The 24,966-nt window shown below is 40.1% G+C and overlaps 1 pseudogene; it reads left to right on the top strand.

Annotated features, from left to right (window-relative positions):
- The first annotated feature begins 1,502 nt into the window (after positions 1 to 1,502).
- Positions 1,503 to 19,038, top strand: LOC116507306 (annotated as a pseudogene).
- Positions 19,039 to 24,966: the final 5,928 nt, after the last annotated feature.

Raw genomic sequence — 24,966 nt, 5'->3', positions numbered from 1 at the left:
CAAACTACTCCAGGGAAGAGCTATTAAGATAACAAGTAGTGGTATTCAAAAAAATTTTTACTGCCAGTTCTGTGGGCGTGATATGGCTTGGTGGGTATAGTAGGAAAAGGATACTGCAAAATTCCATTCCCTCCCCACTCCTGGGGGAAGGATACTGTAAAGGATGGAGTGAGCTCCCATCCTTCGCTCCAGCTCCTGGTGGGGACATAACACTGGGTATCCCCAACCTGGACTTTCCCCGGACAAGCAGTGATGTCACTGGCTAATCCTTTCAATCCAGAAGCAATTCAATGCTTTTGACATGAGTGCGATGTGACCTACATTTATTGATGACGGAAGTTTCTTATGACTTTTTGCATAAAAATGAAAAAAAACTTGTGATTTATAGCTTTGATTATTAGGACAGATAGATTATAGAAAGAAGAAGAATATGTTGTAATTTTAAAGAATTTGATTTCTAACTTTTATATAACTTATAGAAGAAAAACTGTTTAGAAGCATTTTGTGTGCGGGTGGGTGCATTTTTGAGAATGAGAATCTTAGAATGTCACCAAGTATCTGTAAAGCAGGCTTTGTAACCTTAACCAAAAAGACTTTTATTGATAGAAATACATTAAGGGGACAAACAAAACTTATTTTCGAGCCTACCAGAAAGTGTGCCAGAAAGGAAGCTGCAATCAGAAAGTCATCAAATGTTGAAAACTGCTGGATCCTGGAACCATGAGCACTTGGTAACTATGTTATCAGATGCCTCTTTAGACCTTGCCAAACTTTCAAGCAGAATTTCTTTATGCGTAGCTGGGGATTGATTTTTTATTTTATTTATTCTTTTTATTTATTTTTTCTTGAGAACACTAAGATAATTGTTGTATTTTGTTCATGAAAACACTTGTTGCATTTGTTTTACTGTCTCTTATCTGGTGAGTTTCTTGTACATGTATGATGCTAAGTCAAAGTTATTAATTATGATTTGCTGAATAAGCCACTTTAAAAAAGAGCAGTAAACCACAAAAAGGAGCCTGTTAGCAAAAGGGGGAATCCCCCCCACCCTGCAAAAGTGACTCTGGAGAGAAAGGAAGGTTACTGAAATCTAGTATGTACTGGCTTAACAGCTTATACATTCTTATTATCTCTGATAACTTTTTTAGAAAAAGGTTATGTTTCTGATCAGATTGCGGAATAGAAAGTATTGGTTGACTTCTTCTATCAAGAATGGGAAATTTCCCAGTTACAGTGTCAGGTAGTTCAAACTGACTTCATTCAGGAACTGAATGCTGCCTTTGTCTCTTCTAATATGTTTCTTAATAAAGATATTTCTACTTTCAGGAAGTTTGAGTACAAAGTATATAATGTGGTAATCACTGTGTTTAGCAATCTACTCTTCCTCTAGAGTAGCTGTGATGTAACAGGTAACTGTCACTCACCAAATAACCCCATCCCTCCCTTCTTATTAAGCTAAAACAGACTTCCCATTTGGTATCAGTCTGAGCCAGAATGCTGGCTCTGCAAGCATGGTTGCCTTCCAGCCTCACTTTTGGGTTGTCTTCCTGACTGGGGCTATTCTTGGGGCCTCTGCTGTGGAAACATTCCTTGCTGCCATCTATGAGCATGCTGTTATACTTACAGGACCCACCCCCAAACTTGTCTCTCCAGAAGAAGCCCTGAACTTAATGAACAGAAATCTAGACATCTTAGAAGAAGCCATCAAGACAGCTGCTGAACAGGTAACAACAGATGCAGGGATAGTAAGTTCCACCTTCTTTGTTCTTGGAAGCAGTGGAGTCTCTTAACATGAACTGGAATTCTTCTCTTTTCTTTTTGTAGGGAGCCCGTATCATTGTGACCTCTGAAGATGGCATTTATGGTGGGTCTTTACTCGGGAAACAATTTATCCTTATCTTGAGGATATACCAGATCCTGAAGTAAACTGGATTCCGTGCAATGATCCAGAAAGGTAATCTCATCAAATCTAAGTAGAATCTCCTTGAAGGTAGAGAGTCACTTTGACTAGTGTGATTGTTGCAAAATTTATAAATGAGCTTGATATACAAAGTAGTATAATGAGTCTTGGTTACTTCTCCATTCTTTATAGTGAACTAACAGTGGGTTTTTCTAATGCTTTTGTAACGCATACAACAGTGATTCCAATTTGTATTTGTACTGTACGGGTAGGAATTATTGTCGGTTGGATAATTAAGAATAGCCACACAACCTCATATATAAAATATTATATTATGCTTTTCTTGGATTTTGTTTGAATAAATTTGCACATGCAATTAGAAAATGCTGTTAAATGTGAGTTTGCCAGTGATTCCTGGTGAAATTTGATTTTTCATTAAAAAAACATTCTGAATTTAATTTATTAAAGCTGGTTCTTTGGGAAGTATATTGCCATGATTAAACAAGTCTCCTGAGAGAAAATGTTCATACACATTTTGCAGATTTCTTTTATTAGTTTATGTTGAGAATTATGGAGTTCTAAAAATATTGTTCCAGACTGAATTGTTAAGTAAACTTGCCTGTCCAGATTCTGTCACTAGGTGGCAATATAGCAATAGCTTTCCCCATGTAATGTAGTTATATTTAAATTCCTTGGTTTATTGAGCTTTTGTATATCTGAGAGCACAATTCTCTGTAAAAAATCAAGTTAATTTCCTTTGGGGAAGTGCTGCCCTGTCTGAATATTATGGCCCAAGCATATACAGAGCTAAAAAATGTTTTCTGAACAAACAACATTCCTTTCTTGGTGGAATTCACCTTCTGCCTGTGATATCCCATCTAGCCCGTAGACAACAGATCAGGATCCACTGGACTTCTGGATTGACTCTGGTTGAAATATGTGGATATTATCAGCAGAGTTGTTAGCCCCACTAGGTAGACCAGACCATCAAATCAACTCCGCCAGAAAGTTTAGGATACTTTAATTCAGGGGTGTCAAACTTGTGCCCATGGGCTGGGGTGCATCACATGCTGGCCATGCCCACCCCTGGTTTAGCAAAGGGGGTGGAGTCCTGATATGTCACGTGACACCACTGTGACGATGCGGATTGATACTGCTTTAATTGATACTGGCTATAATAATAGAAACTTGCAAATCTAATTTATCTGTACCACTTTCCTCTTTTTTCACTCCAGTGCAGTGGGGATATCTGCTTATACAATTTCCAGATATCATCTGGACATTCTGATGAAAAATATTTAATCCCCTTTTGCCTAAGCAACAGCTTCTGCCTAGCTTCATCAAGTTTATCTTCATTACTTTCCATACCACTGATTCAATCCAAAGCAATGGGTAGCCTCTTCCAAGAATTTTATGGAAGTATGGGTGATATGGAGCATTTTAAAGTGAGCAAACTTCTGTTCCCTGTCACCCACCAACTGCCGTTACCTACTTAGAACAGATCAGAATTATTGTAGAGAAATACTCCGAACTCTTTCAGCCAATCAAAAGATCCCATGTTCAATGGAATCAAACCAGAAGCTGTTTTGGAAAGGGCATATTTTCCCAGTCTACGTTTTGAAAAATGTCATCCACCAAAACAATTGAACCTTTTTCCCTCTGATGCCCTGGTCTGAACTGAGATGTGTAAGGAGTCCAGACAATTTATTCCCTTTAGGTAGGGGTGAAATTCAGCAGGTTCTGACAGGTTCTGGAGAACCGGTAGGGGAAATTTTAAGTAGTTCATAGAACCGGTAAATACCCCTTCTGGCTGGCCCCAGAGTGGGGTAGGCATGGAAATTTTGCAATATCCTTCCTCCAGGAGTGGGGACAGAATGGTGATTTTGTAGCATTCTTCCCCTGCCACACCCACCAAGCCACGCCCACAGAATCGGTAGTAAAAAAAATTTGAAATTCACCACTGCCTTTAGGGCACTCTGTAATTCAAGTCCTACCACGTTTCCAGCAGTTTTTCCTAGAAAAAAGTGTGGGACAGTAATTGTCCAGTATAGCTGAACCCAGAGAAGTTCTTTTCATCAGGGGCCAATCCACTGCCATCTTCAAGGTGATGAGTAATATGATCCCCTCTCCTAATGGGGTATCGATACCTCCTAGACCCAGCTGCTCCTCCCTCCCCAGCCTGAAGAAGCTAAAAGGACTGTGTATCCAAGCCAGAGGTACCAGAGCTCACAAGAGAACATCCTATCTGCTTCATGACGGGGTAAAACAAATCCCTACCCAGGCACAGTCAAGAATTCAGTGAATTTGAGTCACTTTATTAATAAAAGGTCATAGTAACACAGCAGACACTCACTTGTTTTGCACGGTTAGTCACTTACAGGCAGTGATGTGCTGCTGAATGTTTAAGAACCAGTTCTACTGGCTTCATCACCACTGCCAAACCCCTAACTGTGGAACAGCTGATTGGCACTCTAGGCATGGTGGCTGTGTGCCAAATTGGCTCAAAAGAAAAATTCCAGATACAAAACAGCTTCAGCACACCACTGTTACAATCCAAGCTGTATGGCACCAGTGAAACTCAACAACCTTCAAAAAAAACCCAGCTTGTCACCATTGTATCATTTACAGGGAAATATTTATAGATAATATTAAGGGAAAGGTTGCCCTCAGTCAGATGAGTAACTGAAGCTCAACAATTTGGATGAATATTTATAGCAAGGTCACAGCCAGTTCTGTCTTAGGGCTGTCAGGGATGTTATGATATTAGTTAACTCTAGAATTCTGGTCAGCTGTGTCACCCAGAACAGGAGTGAAATGCTACTGGTTCGGACTGGAGAACCAGTAGCATTTTGTACTACAGGTAGCAAAGCGAACCATAGCAGACTTCAGAGCATTTCACCCCTGACCCAGAAGTATGGGTCTTGTAACTCTCAGGAATTCCTCCATCAGGACGGCCTGATGACTGAGACTAGAAATTCTCAGAATTGCCAATCTAGAATTACTGGCAGGCTAATGCAATGCTTCACCCAGTTAAAGATCATGATGAGAGTTTTAGTAGTATGTAGAATAATGTATACACTGTAAAATAATATACAAGCCTCAATCTTGATATATGTTATGAAGACACAAACAAAATATGTATCAGGCCACAGATAATAAATTTGCCTCTTCTTTTGGGGTCACTTTTCTAGCCACTACTAATATATTGATAGTAAGACGTCCATATATCATTTTGCTTAATGTTTCCTTGAAAATATGTTATTCATTTCTGCTTACTCAAAAAAAAAATCTTAAAGGCTTTTAATACTTCTGAACAAAAGTATTTGTAGAATCAGAGGCTTTCATCAAAATGAAAACCAGCAATTGCATGATATAAGCTCCAACCCTTTGATCCAGGCATGCAATATTAAGATGCAAAGGGGGCAAATGTACACCATGATGGTACAGTGCTGTTTTCATCATTTATCCTGCTGACTTCTCCCACCTCCTTCTGAATCAATCAGCATTTAAATTTCTCCCTTCCTTCCTTCCTTATCCCAGCTCGGCAAGAATGCATTTACCAAGCTAGTATGTCTGCACTGTGGATCGATCTACCCGGTTTCTAGTTCCTGGATACTGCCTTTCTCATTCAATTCTTCCTTTCCATTTTAGGTTTGGATTTAACCCAGTGCAGAAAAGGCTTAGTTGCATGGCAAAGAATTATGGCATCTATGTGGTTGCCAATATGGGCGACAAAAAACCGTGCAACTCCAGTGATCCTAAGTGTCCCAGTGATGGTCGCTATCAGTACAATACCAATGTTGTTTATGATTCAGAAGGAAAGTTTCTGGTCCGTTATCACAAGGTAACTATTATTAGGATGACTAATATAGGCTTCAAATGTTGTAATGTCCATTAGTTGCTATCTAAACATGGTAGCCCTATCAGTCAGACAATCCTCTGTGTAAACACAGTACAAAATTCAAAGTAACTGCTGTATTTGAATTAAAAGAAACATATACTCTCACCTGACATTTCCATAAAAGCTTCAAGGAGCAAGAATTGCTCCAAGTGCTACTTGAAGCATGAAACATTCAGTGGCTAACTTCTTCATTTTGAGAATATAAAATCCAGGTATTCTCAAGACCTTAGTTTTCACTGATTGATTCTTTTATAACATTGTAAAGGAAAGCAATAACTATCTACTAGAAAAACATCAGCATCACATGTGTTCATCCTTGTTTTTATGGGAATAATTTTCTTCTAATGATATAAATTGTCTTTCTCTCTCTCTCCGCTCCCCTTTTTATAAACAGTACAACCTTTTTGCCTCAGAAATCCACTTCAATTTTGCGAAGGAGCCACAGTTTGTCAACTTCAACACCTCCTTTGGGAAGTTTGGTGTTTTCACTTGCGCTGATATGCTTAACTTTCGTGAGCCTGCCATCTCATTGGTGGAAAAATTCAAGGTGGACACCATCCTTTTTCCGACTGCTTGGTTAAATACTCTACCCCTTTTGTCTGCTGTTCAATATTACTCAGCCTGGGCAATGGGAATGCGTGTGAATGTCCTTGCGGCTAATATACACAAACCCAGTTTGGACATTACTGGTAACTACAATCTTTATATGCTTGGTTTAAAATTAGATCTTAATATGTGTAATGTGTATAAATGAATACATACTAACGACTGGGTTCACACGTCAGAGAAAATCATAAGGTGGTTTGTTTGTCTTTACACCTTGTGTGCCTTCGGCTTTAAAGCTTTGGAACCATATTTAGCATTTAGCAGAAGCATTTTTTTCCAGTACTGCACATGTGCGCATAGCACGTCCCTGAATGAACCAGCAGTGGCAGCAGTTGGAACCCACCCTGATATAATGTATAGGCAAACACAGTGGAAAACAAAATGTATTATTGCTGATGAGCATTCCAAGGTCTGTAAAATAAGGACCCAGATTGTTGGGGGCAATAGGTTGACTCTGTAAAACCACTTAGAGAAGGCTGTAAAGCACTATGAAGCGGTATATAAGTCTAAGTGCTATTGCAGTTGCTATTTTAATGATGAGAGATAGTGGGTTATATTTGATTTGGTGGCAGGTTTAATGTGCTTAGTTTTATAGTTTTAATATGGCTATTATGCTGTTTAACTTTTGATTGGGAGCCGCCCAGAGTTGGTTATTAGATGGGTGGCTATATAAATGAATTAAATAAATAAAATATAGCAAAACATTGAAATGGGAAAATAGCAAGTTGGAAGTGACTCAGCATAATACGATAGAGACCATGTTGACCGAATGTAAAGAATAAAAAGGGAAGTGAGTCAGCACAATAGGAACAAAGTCAGAAGAACACAGAGAGGGAGGAACTGGAAGAAAAGGGTTTAAATTCACTCCTGTTTTATAAAAACCCTGCCTGCCTGATTGTTAAATAATTGCATTTGAAAATTACTCTAGCCAAATCTAAATTATGAACATGCCAAGATGATTTTGGTGTCAAAACTTAAGTAATTCAGTCATCTACGAACAATCTCCTGGTGGCTCCAACTCTTAATTCATTATTTGTTTTAGATAGGGCAATTGCATATAAAGAGGGATAATACAAACATGGATAAGTCTAGGACCTTTTTGTAGGGTGTTTATTATTATTAGTTTATTATTAAGGTTCATTATGTATCATTCCTATAGTAAAATATAGAACCACTATAAAAACTGTGTTTCTGATTTTTATCAGCCACATGGATAAAATCCAATGGCTCAATTAGAGGAGTCTATAAAAGCTATACAAAAATAAATTCAGGGACTGGCTAAAGCTGTGAAACAAAAAATTAGATGGACAAAAAAATTTGATTTTTAAAAAACTTTTTAAAACTCTGCTTTTAAAATTATTCCAGGAGAATCAAAAAGCTGACAAAACAGATAGAGGTGGGTTGCTGGTGGCGTTACTGCCGGTTTGCTTGGTTCACATGCACGCCTGTCGCACATTGCTTGTGCATGCATAATTGCCTGTAAATTGTTCTGCGCATGCACAGACCATTATAAATGACTAAAAAGCAACAAGGGAACCGGTTCGGGGGTATGGCCAGCCTGCTGTCCCTATCGGTTCGGCGACCTAGTCACAATTTCCACTACCGGTTCACTTCAACCGGTAGCAACCCACCTTTGATGCCAGACCACATTACTTTTTTTTTTTAAAATTTTTTTTAATTTTAATTTAAAACAAGTACAACATCTTTCTTTACATGCTATAGAAAGTGTATCAGTCGGTCACAAATAAACTTTCGTACATCTCCTCCACAGTCAACAAAATAACTCATGTTAACTCAGGCATTTTAACTCAGATATTCATACATATCACCATCATCATATATCCATTTTAATTTGACTCTAATTATTATTTTAAAATATTGATAATAATAATACTCTAAACAATACATGCCCACACCAGTGGGAAAAGAAAAATAAAAAAAAAAAAAAAAAAAAAGACAAAAAGAACAAAAAACAAGGCAGGGAAGAAAAAAAAACAAAAAAAAGAGAGAGAGAAAAAGAGTACAGGTATATATATTTAAAAAAAGTATATCAGCTGGTTACAACATGTTTTGGTGCATCTCTTCCATTAATTCATATTAATTCAAATATCTTAAATGTTTACCATATTGACATCATTATACCTCCACTTTTAGTTAACTACAGTTATTTAAACATCCTTCAACCTTAACTATGCCAAAGAGTTAATCCATAACCACATGCTGACATTTATTTCATTTACTTGTTTGTAAAATCCTCTATTAACATCAAATCCTCATATCCTATTTTAGCTGAACATCCATAATATTTAATACCAAAAATTCCATCTTCCATGCAGTATAATTTATTATCTCTCCCTTCTTTATGTAGTTATAGTATATCATAACATTTTCCCCATATTAATTAACATTTCACTATATATTTTATTTTATTTTTAATAGTGATAATTATTGTAATTAATAACCTTTATATTAGTCCAAAAGTATTTCCAACCTTCCTTTCTCATACCCATTATTATTATCATATCAACTCCACATTATATACATTATATCAATATCAATTATTATTCAGCTATATCTATTACAAATAAGAGTAATTAGATTTAACTAATTTTAAGTTGTATTCTTCCATCTGTCAGCCTATGTCTCTCCAATAACAAAACCTTCTCAGTCCTATTGCCATTTGTTGAATAGATTTACCAAATGTTTTTATAAGCAAGTCCAAGCAGGGATATCTTCGCACCTTTTTGCTCAGGATGTCTCTGATGAGATAATAATGTTGTCCCAGGCTTGTTAAACTTTTCAAATTAACTTTAATTCTCAAGGGTGGAATTAAGAAATCTGCCAATGATGTTTCATAAAGTGTAGATTCTTTAATACTTCTCATTTCTCCTGCGCTCTGTCTCTTAAAATGAATCTTCTGTACTGCCCCCCTTTCCAGCATTGCATTTCTTTCTTCCTCCGAGATAGACCAGACGTCATTTCTCACATTTTTCATTTGTATTTCAGGAACATTCAAACATTCAACGTTCTCACCCTTTCCTTCATATTTTAATGTCAAATAATCCAGTTTTTTTTCAAATCTTTGATGTGAATCAAACAGCTTTTGAAATGTAGAAAAAAGTATTTGAAATGAGCCCTTGGGAATATAGATCGACGCCATGTTGTGTCGCAGTTAGAGACTCTAAGATATTTGCAAGTAAAAACACGCTGGGAGCTGTGCGATCTTATCTGATCTTAGACCAACACAGCCAAGCAATAAAAGTGTCGGATCGTGAAGGGCCAATTTGTAGGGTTAGTTTTACAACCCACTTAGAAAGAGTCAGGGGGGAATGTTGAAGAATTCCTTAAAGCGTTTAAGAAATAGGGTAACCATCGACCATAAATCCATTTTAAAAAAAAACCAATTCGCCGCTATATTCTTCTGTTCTTTGGTTTCAATTAGCTTAAATTTTAGTGCGGACCGTCTCTTTGAGTAATAAAATCACTTACCAGTTGAATCCACTTTCACCATTCTTAGGGGCAACCTGCAGTTTCGGTTAGCATACAGCTAATCCAGAAAGGAGTTGGCAGGAGGGGTTAATTCCAAGCCCCCCAGAGACTTTGCGAACGTCTCTGAGGTCACTGGATCTCCCCTCACCTTTCATTGTCTCTCTGGGACAGCTAGGGTCCGACAACCCGACCAAAAGTTCTTGTGACTTTTCTGTATCCATTTGGATACACAGGAGAGATTCACAAGTGGCTTTCTTCAAAGACATTAGTCCTCACTTACCAACCACTCTTTCAACAACCGTTTGAAGTTGATGCTGAATGGTGCTGGAAAAAGTGAAAATTCAACTGGTCTTCGAATTTGTGGCCATTGCAGCATCCCCACAATTTCATGATCACAATTTGGATATTTGATAACTGGCTGCCAATTACAATGTTGCAGAGAACTGTGGTCATGTGATCACCATTTACCCCATTCCCTTCTGCCCTCCTGAAAGCAAAGTCAATGGGGAAGCCAGAAGGAGATCACATAGTGATCACATGAGGTCACACCTAACAACCATTTAAGGTAAAGGTTCCCGTCGCACATATGTGCTAGTTATTCCTGACACTAGGGGGCGGTGCTTATCTCCATTTCAAAGCCAAAGAGCCAATGCTGTCCGAAGAGTATCTCCGTGGTCATGTGGGCAGCATGGCTAAACACTTAAGGTGCACGGAATGCTGTTACTTTCCCACCAAAGATGATCCCTATTTTTTCTACTTGCATTTTTTACGTGCTTTTGAACTGGGTTGGCAGAAGCTGGCACAAGTAAAAGGGCCTCTCTCTCTCCATTACATGGCACTAGAAATTCGAACTGCTGAACTGCCAACCTTTTGATCGACAAGGTCAGCATCTTAGCCACTCAGCCACTGGGTCCCTTTTAACAACCACCTAGCATTTGTTTAATGATCACAGCTGGAACTGATAAACCAATGTAGATTGGCACAGGCACGAGACATTTCACTTTATGACTGCATCACCTTAGCAACAGACTTTCTGGCCCCATCATCTGTCAGTAAGTGAGGACTACCTGCATTCTTTTTGCTATTCCTTCTATGAGGGACACCAAGATGCCGCTTCAGATGCAGGATGAAGTTGAACAGATGTTTAAGAGACAGATTTCTGAACTGATCAGGATTCGAATTCTGACTCATCCATGTTCAAAATCCAGATCTCTTGTATTTACTGGTTCCACCACAAAACCGCGGAGGACAAAATCGCGCTCGACGAAAGCGCGCATTTGACGTCATCACAGCGCGACAAAAACATCACGCTGTGATCGAAAAATGTAAAAATAAAGCGAAAACCTTACCCTAACCCCCCCAAACCTAACCCTAAACCTAACCCTTAACCTAACCCTAAATCTAACCCTAAACGTAACCCTTAACCTAACGCTAAACCTAACGCTAACCCTTAACCTAACGCTAAACGTAACCCTAACGCTCTAAACCTAACCCTAACCCTTAACCTAACCCTAACCCTAACCCTAAACCTAACCCTTACCTTTATGTGAATCGGCTTGCTTTAATTTTAATTTTATTTCAATTTTTAATTTTTTTCGTCGCACTGTGATGACGTCAAATGCGCGCTTTCGTCGAGCGCGATTTTGTCCTCCGCGGTTTTGACGGGTCACGGTATTTACTCCCCAAGGGTTGTATCTGGGTTTGTTTCTGGTTCAGCAAAATCTTCATAGGCCAGTTTCTAACAAGAACTTAACAAGCTGCATTCCAAATAACTTTTTTACCGTTGTGATCTACCGGTAGATGAACAGATCTGTCCATCTCTTTTGTCTTTACAGGGAGCGGCTTTTTACACCCAATGGCCCAAAGGTGTATCACTTTGATATGGAAAGCCAGAGTGGCAAACTCTTGCTCGCAGAAATTGAGGCACGTCCCCGTCTTTCTCCCACCTACCCGCCAACTTTCAACTGGAGCTTGCATGCATCAGGGCTTCCACATTTCTCACCAGAGAGCCTAGTATTTCACAACAGTATCTATTTTGATAATTTCACCTTTACAGAACTAGCGCAGGAGGCAGGAAACTATACCGTCTGTCAGAAAAACCTCTGCTGTTATTTGAACTACAGTATGGCAGAGAAGCAAGAGGATGAAGTTTATGCTTTGGGTGTTTTTGATGGGCTTCATGTGATTGAAGGAGAATATTATTTGCAGGTAAGAGACTCAATGAGGCATGATGGGTTGTGGGACTTTCGTGTATGGAAGAGAGAAGAGCAGGGATCCATATCTGAACTGGACCGGGTTATTATTCTGACTAGGGCATGTTGCCAACAGTTAGATTTTCAGCTAAACTGTTCTTCTTACCAGCATCTTTACCACAGTGGAAGGCAGCAGGCTATTTAGAAAGTCAGCAAAAACCAAATGGCACATAAATAGCTTTGACGTTCAGCATCAGTATCTTCAGTATCACATGCCTGAAACATCTGCTTCGTTGCCTTAGGGTATGGCTGACCTCAATAAAATACTTCTAAATGGAAGGGAAAAAACTTTCTGTGATAAAGTACTTTCTATGAATTGAAGGGAACAAAAACCTTTCAGCTTGACAAACCCATCAGGGCTACATATGCATAAACAACACTCCCCCCCACGAAAGACTATTCTTCCATCTTTTCTCCATATTTATTTATTTGCCAGATTTGTATAGCTGCCAAAAGTGATTCTTTTGGCATAACAAAAGAATAACAAGTTATGTTATGTTTGTTATGTTACGCTACACTACGCTATGCTGTGGGCATAACAATTAGATGAACCCCACCACCACCCTATATATATCATATATATATATATATATAAATATATATATATATATATATAATATATATATATATTATATATATACACACACACATACATACATACATACATACATACATACATATATATATATATATATATTTTTCTGAGGTTTTCGCGGGTGTTAGTATGTAGGTCTCTAGTTGTTCGGGTTTTCTCCCGCGTAGAATTGGAGATGTCTTGGCGACGTTTCGACGAAGTCTTCGTCATCTTCAGGCTGCTTCAGACTACTTCAGGCTTGGTGTTTCCAGGAGTAGTGTGAGCTCTCAGCTTTGATATATATGATATATATATCAAAGAAGGGCAGACATCGCGATCTCCAGAACTTAAAATATATTATCCACTTAGCTTTTGTTAGCCTCTGCTAACATAGTCAGAGTGTAAAAATTAACATTGAAGAGATATTTGCCTTTATGTATCATTGATCAATTTGGCCATTGCGTGTGTTATGGGCCCATCCACCCGCCTCCCACCTGTAATTAGCTCTGTCGTTTTTACTTCAGACATGTTAATCGATGGAGGCTTAGCTACTGTTGCTTCCTCCATTATTGCACACAGCTTGGACTGCTCATCTCCATGAGCTGAGCTGTCCGATGTTAGTTTGGATGGTAGTTTTTACACACTGATGATGTTAGCAGCGGCTAACGAAAGCTTAGTGGATAATATTTTAAGTTCCGGAGATCGCAATATCTGTCTCTTTTTTATAGCTATACCTGGAACTTGTGTCTTTAGGATAGTTCGATATATATACGCATACACCAGTGACGTGCTGTGAGGTTTATGGCTGGTGAGGCAAGCGGGCAAAAGCCACCCTATGTTGCACACAGCAGCAGGGCGTTCGGACGCCCCGGCGCTGTGTCCTCCAAAGAGCGGGATGTGTCTATGGCGGACATGGTGCCAGGGCTTTAAAGCCCTGCTGCCATGTCCGCCATACCGCTCTGTGGCGGACACGGCAGCAGGGCTTTAAAGCCCCAGTGCCGTGTGCACCATAGAGCGGGATGATGGACATGGCAGCAGAGCTTTAAAGCCCTGGCGCCTTGTCCGCCATCCTGCTTTATGTGTCCGCCATAGAGGAAAAATTTCCTTAGACCAATGGAAGATTTTAAAAGCAGAGAGGACCTATGGAAAGCTTCAAAGAATCAATGCTGGATGGAACCAAAGCCGCCCTGCTGCCCCGGCGCTAGAGGCAAAAGTCGCCCTGCGCTATGTCCAAAATCCCTGCCGGCCGCTATTTCCCACATAAAAAATCAAGTGCCAGCACACACATCAGCAGAGGCAGGTAAACACACCACAAACAAACACACATTACTTACACTAATACAATTACTTACAAATTACATTAATTTTGAATTCCTCCCTCTCCCTCCGACCCACATACCTTTTCCAGCTGTGTCACAGAGGATTTCAACTCTGCTCTTGTCTGCCATGATGAAAGTGTAAAAAAGGTAAAAAGAAAAGGCAAGAGCTGCTGAAGTAAGGCTGAATTAGCTGCTGCCAGGGAGGGAGAACCAAGTGCCTCATCTACATAGGGAATTTTTCGGCTTTTAACCCTTGCTTAACTCTGCTCAAGTGATCATAAAGATAGACTGAGGCACGTGGTTCTCTCGCCTCCTCCTGTAGATAGCACTTTTTAAGAGGCTTTTTTAAACAGGTAAGCACTAAGCAGAGTCATCCACTGTGACTCTGGCAGCAATACTTCAGCCTTTTCCCTTTTATTTTTTTTCTTTTCATGATGACAGTGGTGAGGCCTCCCTGCCTCCCGTGACTGCATGTCACTGATACGCACACATGCACGCACGCACGCACGCACACACCACACACACACACACACACACACAATAATAGTATAAAAAAACAAATATAAAATTCCCCTAGGACAACCGAGGATAAAAATGACCGCCTCAAACAATGGAACCATTTAAGTAACTCTCTGGTTCCCTGGGAGCCTCAGGTCTAATGACATTAACTAGGTCTTAAGGACTTTCTGAAATGATGAGCCGGGCTGATATAATTGGGAAGAGGTGGTCCCTCAGATAACCAGGTCCCATGCCAAGGTGGGCTTTAAAGTTTAAGATCAACACCTTGAATTGGGCCTGGAAGCAAACTGACAACCAGTGCAGCTCACAGAGCTAGGGTGTAACATGTGCTCTTCTGGAAACACACATATTTTAGTTATAACCATTCTATGAGATAATTATAAAAGAGTGGTATGGTGTATGACAGTTCTCACAGAACAATCATTTTCTAGGAAAAGGACTGAAATTAAAAAATGAACTATTCCTAATAGCTTCATTATCTAAAAGAATCAGGGGGTCCTGAAAAGACTTGCTAGAGGAATATGGCGTACAACCTTTAAAGGACAGGTTACAAAAATACTGTATTTTTCAGAGTATAAGAGCACCTTTTTCCCTCAAAAAAGAGGGTGAAAATCTGGGTGTGTCTTATACACTGAATACAGTGTACGAAACCTCGTCTTTGGAAAAATGGACGTGCAGAGAGTTTGGGAGGCTTGCAAAGTGCTCCTGAGGGATGGGGAGGGCCTTTTTACTTATTTTACCTAGCCAGGAGCACTCTACAAGCCTCCCAAAGCTCTGCATGCCCCCCCCCCCAAATGAGGCATGCAGAAAGTTTGAGAGGCCTGCAGAGTGCAAAAACTTTTCTTTAATTTACTCTTCAAAATCATGGTGCGTCGTATACTCCAGTGCATCTTATAAAAACACAATAATATTGAAGGGCTTGGTGTCAAATGATATTTGCTCGTTTACTCTTTTCTTTTTAGCTTTAGCAACCTCCTGAAAATAGACTACTCTATATTGCTTGAGGTTGTATAAATGGTATAGGGTTTCCTGCCTAGGCAGGGGTTTGCACTTGAAGATCTCCAAAGTCCCTTCCAACCTGCTATTGTATTGTATTAAATCCCCCGGGAATCTTTTCAACTGAAGAAATGGAAGTAAAACAATGTTAATGCATAAGTGCTTAGTAGCAATGTAGATTGTTCCAGTTGTTGGGCAGTTATTCTTCATTTTGATTGACCCAATTCCATGTAAGCCTTTTTCCCCCTCTGACTGTAGATCTGCACACTCCTGAAGTGTAACAACACAGATCCTAAGTCATGTGGCCAGCGAGTTGATACTGCTGCTACCAGGTTCAACTTCTTTTCCCTCAGTGGCTCATTTAACACTAATTATGTGTTTCCTGAAGTGCTACTCAGCGGGACCCAACTGGCTCCTGGAGAATTTAAGGTAAGATTCAAACTTCAGCAAGCATATTGGCTTCTTGTGATATTTTTAGGTTAAGAAATAAGCTGCTTGAAAAATACATACACACAATGATGGGATTCAGCCAGTTCGCACCACTTCGGGAGAACCAGTTGTTAAGTTTCTGAGCAGTTTGGTGAACTGCTTTGTTGGAAGAAATCATTAGGGCAGAGAAGCGGTTGTTAAATTATTTGAATCCCACTACTGCATACACAGTTACAAGAATGGTGTGTGATTATGTTAAAAGCATAGCTGCAATTTCACTAGTCTCTATGGAACAGAACAGAGTTGGGAGGTCTTCTAGTCCAACCCCCTGCTCAGGCAGGAAACCCTATACCTGTGATGGCGAAACTATAGCACACATGGCAGAGGTGGCATGCAGAGCCCTCTCTACTGGCCATCGCCCCAGGTCAGATCTCTGTGGTGTTTCTTTTGTGAGCTTCTGTTTCCCTGCAAACGACAAAAGAGAAGTTCATGAAAGAAAAAGACCTTACCCCTTGCTGCACTGCCTGTGTTGGGATGGCCTGCTTCCCGCTGGCCAGCTGGTCTTTGGGTCTCTGCTGTGCATGAGTGCAAGTCCATGGATGTCCACGCATGTCCAAGCAGGCACATGCAGGCACACATTCATGCATGCCCACACATGCACGTGTTCACATACCTGCACATTTTAGTTTGAGCATGTGCATCTGCGCACTTTGGCTACTCAGTGTCTAAAAGGTTCGCCATCACTGCCCTATACCAGTTCAGACAAATGGTTGTGCAATCTCTTCTTAAAAACCTCCAGTGTCAGCACCACAACTTCCGGAGGCAAGTTGTTCCATGGATTAATTGTTCTAACCGTCAGGAAATTCTTCTTAGTTCTAGGTGCTTCTCTCCTTGATTAGTTTCCACCCATTGCTTCTTGGCAACCGTTTTGTTTTAGTATCATTAGTTGACAAATCTGCCATGTGATTCATCTAATATACTATTTTCCCTCAGTGAAGAAGACTTGCACCCATTATATCCAGCAAGTAACCACTGGAAAACCAGTAGTGTGTTATGACCTAGATTGCCTAGGCAGTGGCAGACTTCAAAAGAGTCATTTATTGCTTTGTTAAATTCCACAGCAAACCACCCTATAAATTCCACCCCAAACTTCCCTGAAGGCAGCCACAAACAAAAGCCAGCAAACAACAAAACCAATTCACAAAGGCAAAGAGGAAGTCCAAAGATAAGCTGCAAGTTCATGGGACAAGGTCCAGAGTCAAGGTCCACAGGGCAAGTCAAGTCAACAAGGCAAGACTCTGGCAGAAACATGAGTCAAGGTTGAGTTTTTCCAAGTCTGGGGGAGTGCATGCCAAAGCAAACAATTGTTCCCGACAAAGACAATCTCCCCCTGGCATCTGCTTAAGTCAACCCTAGCCAGGTATTCCTTGAGAGGAGGGGCAGGGAGACCTTTTCTGGAGCAGCTTGCAAACCTCTTTTGAGTTTGCCTCCACTCTACTCTCCATCAGATCAAGTGGGGAAGGTGGCTGTTCCTCATCAGAGGGATTTGCTGTCTCTCATCACCACTGCCTGATCCTCCCCCATGTCTGTGAGGGCAGGCAGCTCCTGTTCGGTTAACCTACTTCCCCTAATGCCTGGGTGGCCCTGGGACAGCATCGTCCTCAGCCTGTGGTCTCTCCAAACATTCCAGAGAAATGCCATCCCCATCAGATAGTCCCAGTTCCAACTTCTCCTCCTCCTCTGAACTGGGATCCAATGGGGACAGTGACAGTGGTAGGTGAGGAACAGCTTTTCCTGGAAGGGGTGAGGGTTTCATCTAAAGCAGGCTACATTAGACTATCACTGAACCATCCCATTGACCTCCTGTCCCTGTTCTCTATGGTTGTATACTAAATTATTCAGCCAAGAAAGACAAACTGAGTCCCTATGTTCTTAATTTCTAAGCTTATAATAAAGAGAAGGTTTAACCAGGTTCTGCTAGAGCAGTGGTGGGTTGCAGGCGGTATGCCCGGTATGGGCGGGTGTACCGGAGTCTGCCCGGAGCACCGGATAGCGTTCCGGTACGGTGCTCCGGAGGGCCCACCCGCCCGCCCGAGCTCCTTACCTGTCTTTCAAGGTTTCTGCACTTCTGCGCCTGCGCGGGATGCGTACAACGCCTGCACGATGCTCTGCTGAGCAGCTGGAGCGTCACAGAGGCTTGCGGAGGCGGTAAGATACATGTGTGTGCTGTGTGCGTCCATATGGATGCCACCAGGCCCGTTCCAACTGTACCGATTAGAAGGGATCCGGAACCCGCCAATGTGTAGAGGACACTTCAATTGCCATCTAGAGTCCATGCTATAGTTTAGGCCTATACTGAGAATCAAAGATTAAACCCCTGAACCTCAAATCCATCTTCATATTTGAGCTGAGTTCTGACCCTTGACCACTATGTGCTTATACTGTAATTTATGACAAAACATCTCTGCCAAACATCATCTGTAATTCTGGCCCCAAAAGTACCAGGGGCCAGAATCATAGAGGGCTCCAAACAAACCAGGCCATTTCCCCTCCAAGATCATGAGTAACCAGCTTTTATCTTTATTTGGACCAGGCAACAGTAGAAATTGATGAAACTGCAACTCAGTTGCAGTTTGAGTTTTGCAACTGAGTTTTGCAACTGAGTTTTGCAACTCAGATGGCAAGCTGCATAAGGCAAAAAATAAATAAAAAATCCTGATTGGAGTTGCTGTGCTTAATTTTCAGTGATTAAGCTGTCTGTATTCTCAAGCACATTCCTTCTCCAATAAAAGGTTTTGCGCATGTGGTTTTTAAAGGTATACTTTTTTTTTTTACCTCCAGGTTTTGCCTGATGGACAGATGATAAGTGAGAAAGGCCTGTCAAAACCACTTTTAGTGGCAGCTTTTTGGAAGATGGTATGAAAAAGACTCTCCACACCCTACCTCCACCACACCATGAACCAGGCCTTTACTTTCATGTGATCAATATTATTCTGTGGTTTGAAAATATTAACCCTAGCATAGAAATTATGTCTATTTTCTAACAATTCTGGTAGCTAAACAAAATAACATTCTTTCTCAGAGAGTCAAGGCCACCGTGTCCTGCAGCTGTTTTGAGGTGACTGGGAGGCATCTCCAGTTTTGGATGGTGCTTGATTGGATCAGGTGATGGACATGTGGGTGCTGGGCAGGGATTTGAACTTTCTTTTAGGTGGGGAAAACCTGGAAACTTTCAGATTCAGGATTTCCCAGATGCGCCAATATGAGATCTCTAATAAAATGGAACTTTGAGGAAATCCAAGCTTCGGAGTCTTCTTTCATTGGGGGTGTTATTTGGAACCCTGACAAAAACTACTTCTGAAAGATGTGTGTTTAAAAGTTCAACGACATTGGGACATTAAAGATAAAAAGGTCACAACTGGAAAATAAGAAGACTCTGCTCCAATAAGTGAGTCAATTATGCAAGCTGACTAGCAACAGTTTTAACCATACAGTCTGGCACGTATAATAGTAGAGAAATTAATTGCTTGCCTCAATTTATTATGCTTATGCTGCTAAGATTGTAAGGAAACAGGAACTGTAGGCTAAGAAATCAATTTAAAAAGGTGGAAAGGTAATCTAGAAAAGAAAAGGAAACTGGGAAAAAGGAGAGGAGACAGATTAAACACACAGATTTTCATGAAGAGGGGAAGAGGCATTCTGAGAAGATTGTGACTCAGTAGTGTTTGTCAAAGTGGGCTGCAGAGGAGGGATTTGTGCTTCGGGTTGAGGGAATAAAAAGCTGATGAAATCTGTTCCTAGGTGTCACCCACATAGCTGGCCACCCACTGTTGCAAGAACATATTTTACTGTTTGCTGCTTCATTTCATGACGCTTTCAAATTTCTGACTGGTGACTCTGACTGCACTCCTTTTTAAGTTTAGGAAATCATGTTTTCCTTTAAAGCAAAACCATTTATTTTAATGTGAAAAATTAGCCCTTTGGGGGATCATTAATCAAACAATAAGGCTGTATTTTGAAATTCTTGAGTATTGCAAATATTAAGGAAACAAGCCTGAGTGGAAAAGGAGAAGTTACAATATATTTTAGGGTAGGGGTCTGCGGTCTGCGGCTCACTATCGGGCCACGGCCCATTTGAACTGGACCAAACAAATAGGGGGGAGCAGTGTGCATGTACAGCTCCATTTGCATGAACAGTGGGTGTACGCAATCCCTACTTGTACAAACATGTTCACAAACATGCCTGTGGCTGACACAGAACCATTCCTTCATCCCCACTGATCTGCCAAGCCACTGTTTAGGGATCTGTTTTTGGTCCTATCTAACCAATGTCTTATTTATCTTTCTGATTCATCATATATATTAAATGCATGCATCCTTTGTTTCTCTGCCCTATACAAAATCTTGAACCTCTTTAATAAAATGCTTTTCGCATCCCCCAAAGAATTTGTGGTTCTTATTGTCAGTGGTGAGGGGAGCAAAAAGCCATTTTGCAAAGATATTGAGTGTTTCTGTCTCAAATTCACAGGCTAGGTTCTTTACAGCCCCACACCAACTCAGGTGCCTAGGTTTCAAAGGCAAAATTTATATTGTATCCCTGTTGATTGGTAATTTTCTGTATTTGTGCATGATTGCTCTGGAAGGCATCTGGTTATATTTTATAACCAGGAACAATTGTGCTTAAATATAATATTAAAAAACTTAAATAACTCTTGTATTTTTCAATACAGTTAATCCTCAACTTATGACTTATTGCTTAACAACTGTTAGCATTTATGCCACAGAATGATCACTCCCTTACCATCATAAATGGTCACATTTTCACTCTGATCATGTGAGTGCAAATTGGATGTTTGGATACCAATCAATTTTATAACTTGTGGCATTTTGTGGTCGTTTGACTATGATTTGCAATTCAAATCCATTTGAATGAATTGATTCACGCTTATGACAACAAATTTGCTTAATGACTGGTGCAAAAATGTTGTAAAAATCACTTGGAGTCACATGGGTGCCTCGGCTTACAACCATAATGATTTATGATCAAATTTCCAATCCCAATTGTGACTGTACATTGAAGATTACCTATAATCACAATATCATCTTCAAGTTGGTTGGGAGATGACCCTATATGCTAATTTTTCTCTTTCCTTAGTTTCATTGTCATATCTGGAAGAGGAAGGTATGACCAATCCAATCCTCATTTCAATCCATAAACACACTCTATTCATCTTGAAACCAAATGAACAAGTTTGAATTCCTCATGTTCCTTCAATGGAATGATCACAACAATTGAATATTAAACAATGTTAGATTATCTCTTAGCTCTTTTAAACAAGCATTGGCATATCCTATTGCTCTGATCTAGGCTCCCCCAAAAGCACGAGGCAGAGTCCTTGTCCCGACAAAACCCTTTTATTAAACGAGTGTGAATTCTTCTCATTCACATTCAGCAATGCGTGGCAAATAGTCTTTCAAGGGAATATTTATGACTACAGACCTTATTATCTTGGAAAGCTGCCATGTAAATATTTTCCAAATGAGGTACTATGGAAAGACTGGGCACAGAGTGAAAGTTGAACCATAAGGAAGGTTGAGCACCAAAGAATTGAGGCCTTTGAACTATGGTGCTGGAGAAGACTCCTGTGAGTCCCTTGAACTGCAAGGCGATCAAACCGGTCAGTCCTAGAGGAGATCAACCCAGACTGCTCTTTAGAAGGCCAGTTCATGAAAATGAAACTCAAATACTTTGGCCATCTAATGAGAAGGAAGGACTCACTGGAAAAGAGCATAATACTAGGAATGATTGAGGGCAAAACAGAGTGGGACGACAGAGAATGAGGTGGCTGGATGGAGTCACTGAGGCAGTAGGCATGAGCTTAAATGGACTCCGGGAAATGGTAGAGGACAGGAAGGCCTGGAGGATCGTTGTCCATGTGGTCGTGATGAGTCAGACATGACTTCGCAACTAACAACAACATTATTATTTATTATTGTTGATGCTATTATTATATATTTTATTCATTAAACATGAAACTCAGCCAACTGAAAATTCAAAAAATGCATTACAAATACCAGTGACTGGTGTTAATGTTGATACGGTTTTCTGCCAGCGTCCAAGGTATCAATCAAGTACCTTCATATATAGATGTTCCGAGTAGCGCAGTTTTTTGCAGTTCTGCTGGTGTTATTGCAGGAAGCTGCAATTTGTTGATGTAGCTTGTAAAATTCTTAGACATTATTATTATGTGGTTAATCTTTGGTGAGATTCACAGCCTTTGGGGCTGGTTGGTAGCTCACAGATCGAGTCCTAACCAAGGACCTAGGAACTGTTAAGGTAACATCGGAGGATATAAGCTTTTCCAAGTAGGGTGGATTTTTGTAGAATCAGAATGTTCAAGTCTGATAAATTTAAAATTTCCAAATAGTGAGGTAGCCCTTTAGATATTGCTCCAAGGCTCCAATTACAATTGGGACAACATACATTTCTTTTTCCACAGTCACTCAACTTCAATTTGCAAGTCACGATACTTTGTGATTTTTCTTGCTGTTTTTCTTCAATTCATGCATCTCCAGGTATTACAATGTCAATGAACCGTACATCATGCAACAACAGAACTGTATCACAGCAGCCAGTTGTTTCGCCGGATTTGGCATTGATTAGTCGGGCCCCACCCAGGGGCCTAGGACGTCATAACGTATTTTCGTAATATGCGTGTAGATCCAAGCAGTGCCGCTTTTTGCATTTGACTGATGGTGATTTTGTCAATTTTTAACTGTTTTAAATGTAATTCCAGTGCTTTTGGAATAGCACCCAGTGTGCCGATTACCACTGGAATTACCACTGCTGGTTTGTGCCATAGTCGTTGAATTTCGATTTTTAAGTCCTGGTATTTTGCGATTTTTTCATGTTCCTTCTCGGCGACCCTGCTATCACCTGGTATTGCGATGTCTATGATTGTGACCTTATTTTTCTCAACCAGTGTGATGTCTGGTGTATTATGCGCCAGTATTTTGTCCATTTGTATACGGAAATCCCACAAGATCTTGACCATCTGATTTTCGGTGACTTTTTCAAGCTGATGTTCCCACCAGTTTGTTGCTGTTTTAATATTATAATTTTTGCACAAATTCCAATGGATCATTTGTGCTACTGAATTGGGCCGCAATTTATAATCAGTCTGCACGATTTTTTTACAGCAGCTGAGAATGTGATCAACAGTTTCATCAGCTTCTTTGCAAAGTCTGCATTTGGCATCATCAGAAGATTTTTGATTCTGGCCTTAATGGCATTTGTGCGGATAGCTTGTTCTTGCGCAGCCAGAATTAGTGACTGTTTTTCTTTAATGTACCTGTTGTTAACCATAACCAAGTTTGTTCACTGTCCACTTTTTCCAGAAATTGGCCATGCAGTGCTTTGTTCTGTCAACTCTCCATTCTTGATTTTATCACATCTTTTCTGTATTCTTGTTTCGTCTATTTGGCCTTCAGTAGATTTTTGTTCTTTACTTCGATTAATAGATGTTCTTGACTTTCTTTTAAATAATCAGCCAGTGCATGTTTTTCTTCTTCAACTGTTTGCTTCACTTGTAATAATCCACTGCCACCTGATTTTCGGGGCAGGTATAATCTATCAGTATCACCACGTGGATGTAAACTGTAGTGCATTGTCATTAGTTTCCTGATTTTTCGGTCCAAAATGTCCAAATCACCTTGTGTTCAGTTAACTATACCAGCTGTGTATTATAACTGGTATTGCCCAGGTATTTATGGCCTTGATTGTACTTCCACCATTCAATTTAGATTTCAAAATTTTCCTAACTCTGTTGGTGTACTCTCGCCTGACAATAGTTTTTACTTCTCCATGCTTGATGTTATCCAACTGCAGAATGCCTAAGTATTTGTAGGCTTCATTTTCATTGCATTTAATTAGTTGGCCATTGGGCATTTCAATTCCCTCGCATGCAGTGATTTTGCCCCTTTTTATGGATACAGTGGCGCATTTTTCCATGCCAAACTGCATTGAAATATCGGTGCTGAATACTCGGACTGTGTTTGTCAATGATTGGATTTCTATTTCTGACTTTCCACAGAGTTTTAAATCATACATATATAGTAAGTGCTATTTTTTCAGCTTCTTTGGCTGTTTGGTAGCCTAATTTCATTTTTTGGGATCATTGCGATGATGAAGAGACGAGGTGAAAGTGAATCACCCTGGAAAATTCCTCGCTTGATAGTAACCATTCCGTAGGTCTCATTCCCTACTGCCAACTCAGTTCTCCATTGTTTCATCGCCTTTTCAGTAAAGGATGTAATATTTTTGCTAATGCCAGTTGTTTCTAAGCATTTTATGATCCAACTATGTGGCAGTGATCAAATGCTTTTTTGTAATCAATCCAGACCATATTCAAGTTCGTTTTTCTGTTCTTACAATTTTCTAATATCATTTTATCAATTAGGAGCTGATCTTTTGTGCCCCTGCTCCTTATTTTGTTGCCTTTTTGCTCTACTGGTAAGATGTTGTTTGTTTCCAAATAATCCATCATATTATCTGCAATAATGCCTGTGAGTAATTTGAAGGTTGTTGGCAAGCATGTTATTGGTCTGTAGTTTTCAGGTGTGGTTCCTTTAGTTGCATCTTTCTGAATCAAGTATGTTTTTCCAGTTGTCAACCATTCATCAATTTGACCCTTTTGTAAAACTTCATTCGGTTGCCTGGCCACTACTGCATGTAAACTGGTCAGATATTTGAGCCAGAAACCATGTAATTGGTCCTTTCCAGGTGATGTCCAATTCTTTACCTTTTTTACTCGATTTTTGACCATCTCAATTGTTATTTCTAATACTTGCATTTGTTTGTTGCCAATGCTTTTCTCAAAGTCATGTATCCACTTTGCTTCCTTATTGTAGTCCTTTGCATTTTCCCACAATTCTTTCCAGAATTCAACTGTGGCCTGCTTTCTGGTTTTTCACTTTTGGTG

Source organism: Thamnophis elegans, chromosome 4 (genome assembly GCF_009769535.1).
Source record: "Thamnophis elegans isolate rThaEle1 chromosome 4, rThaEle1.pri, whole genome shotgun sequence".
Lineage (NCBI taxonomy): Eukaryota > Metazoa > Chordata > Lepidosauria > Squamata > Colubridae > Thamnophis > Thamnophis elegans.
Note: the sequence above shows the minus strand (reverse complement) of the source record. Positions and strands in the feature narration are given on the sequence as shown.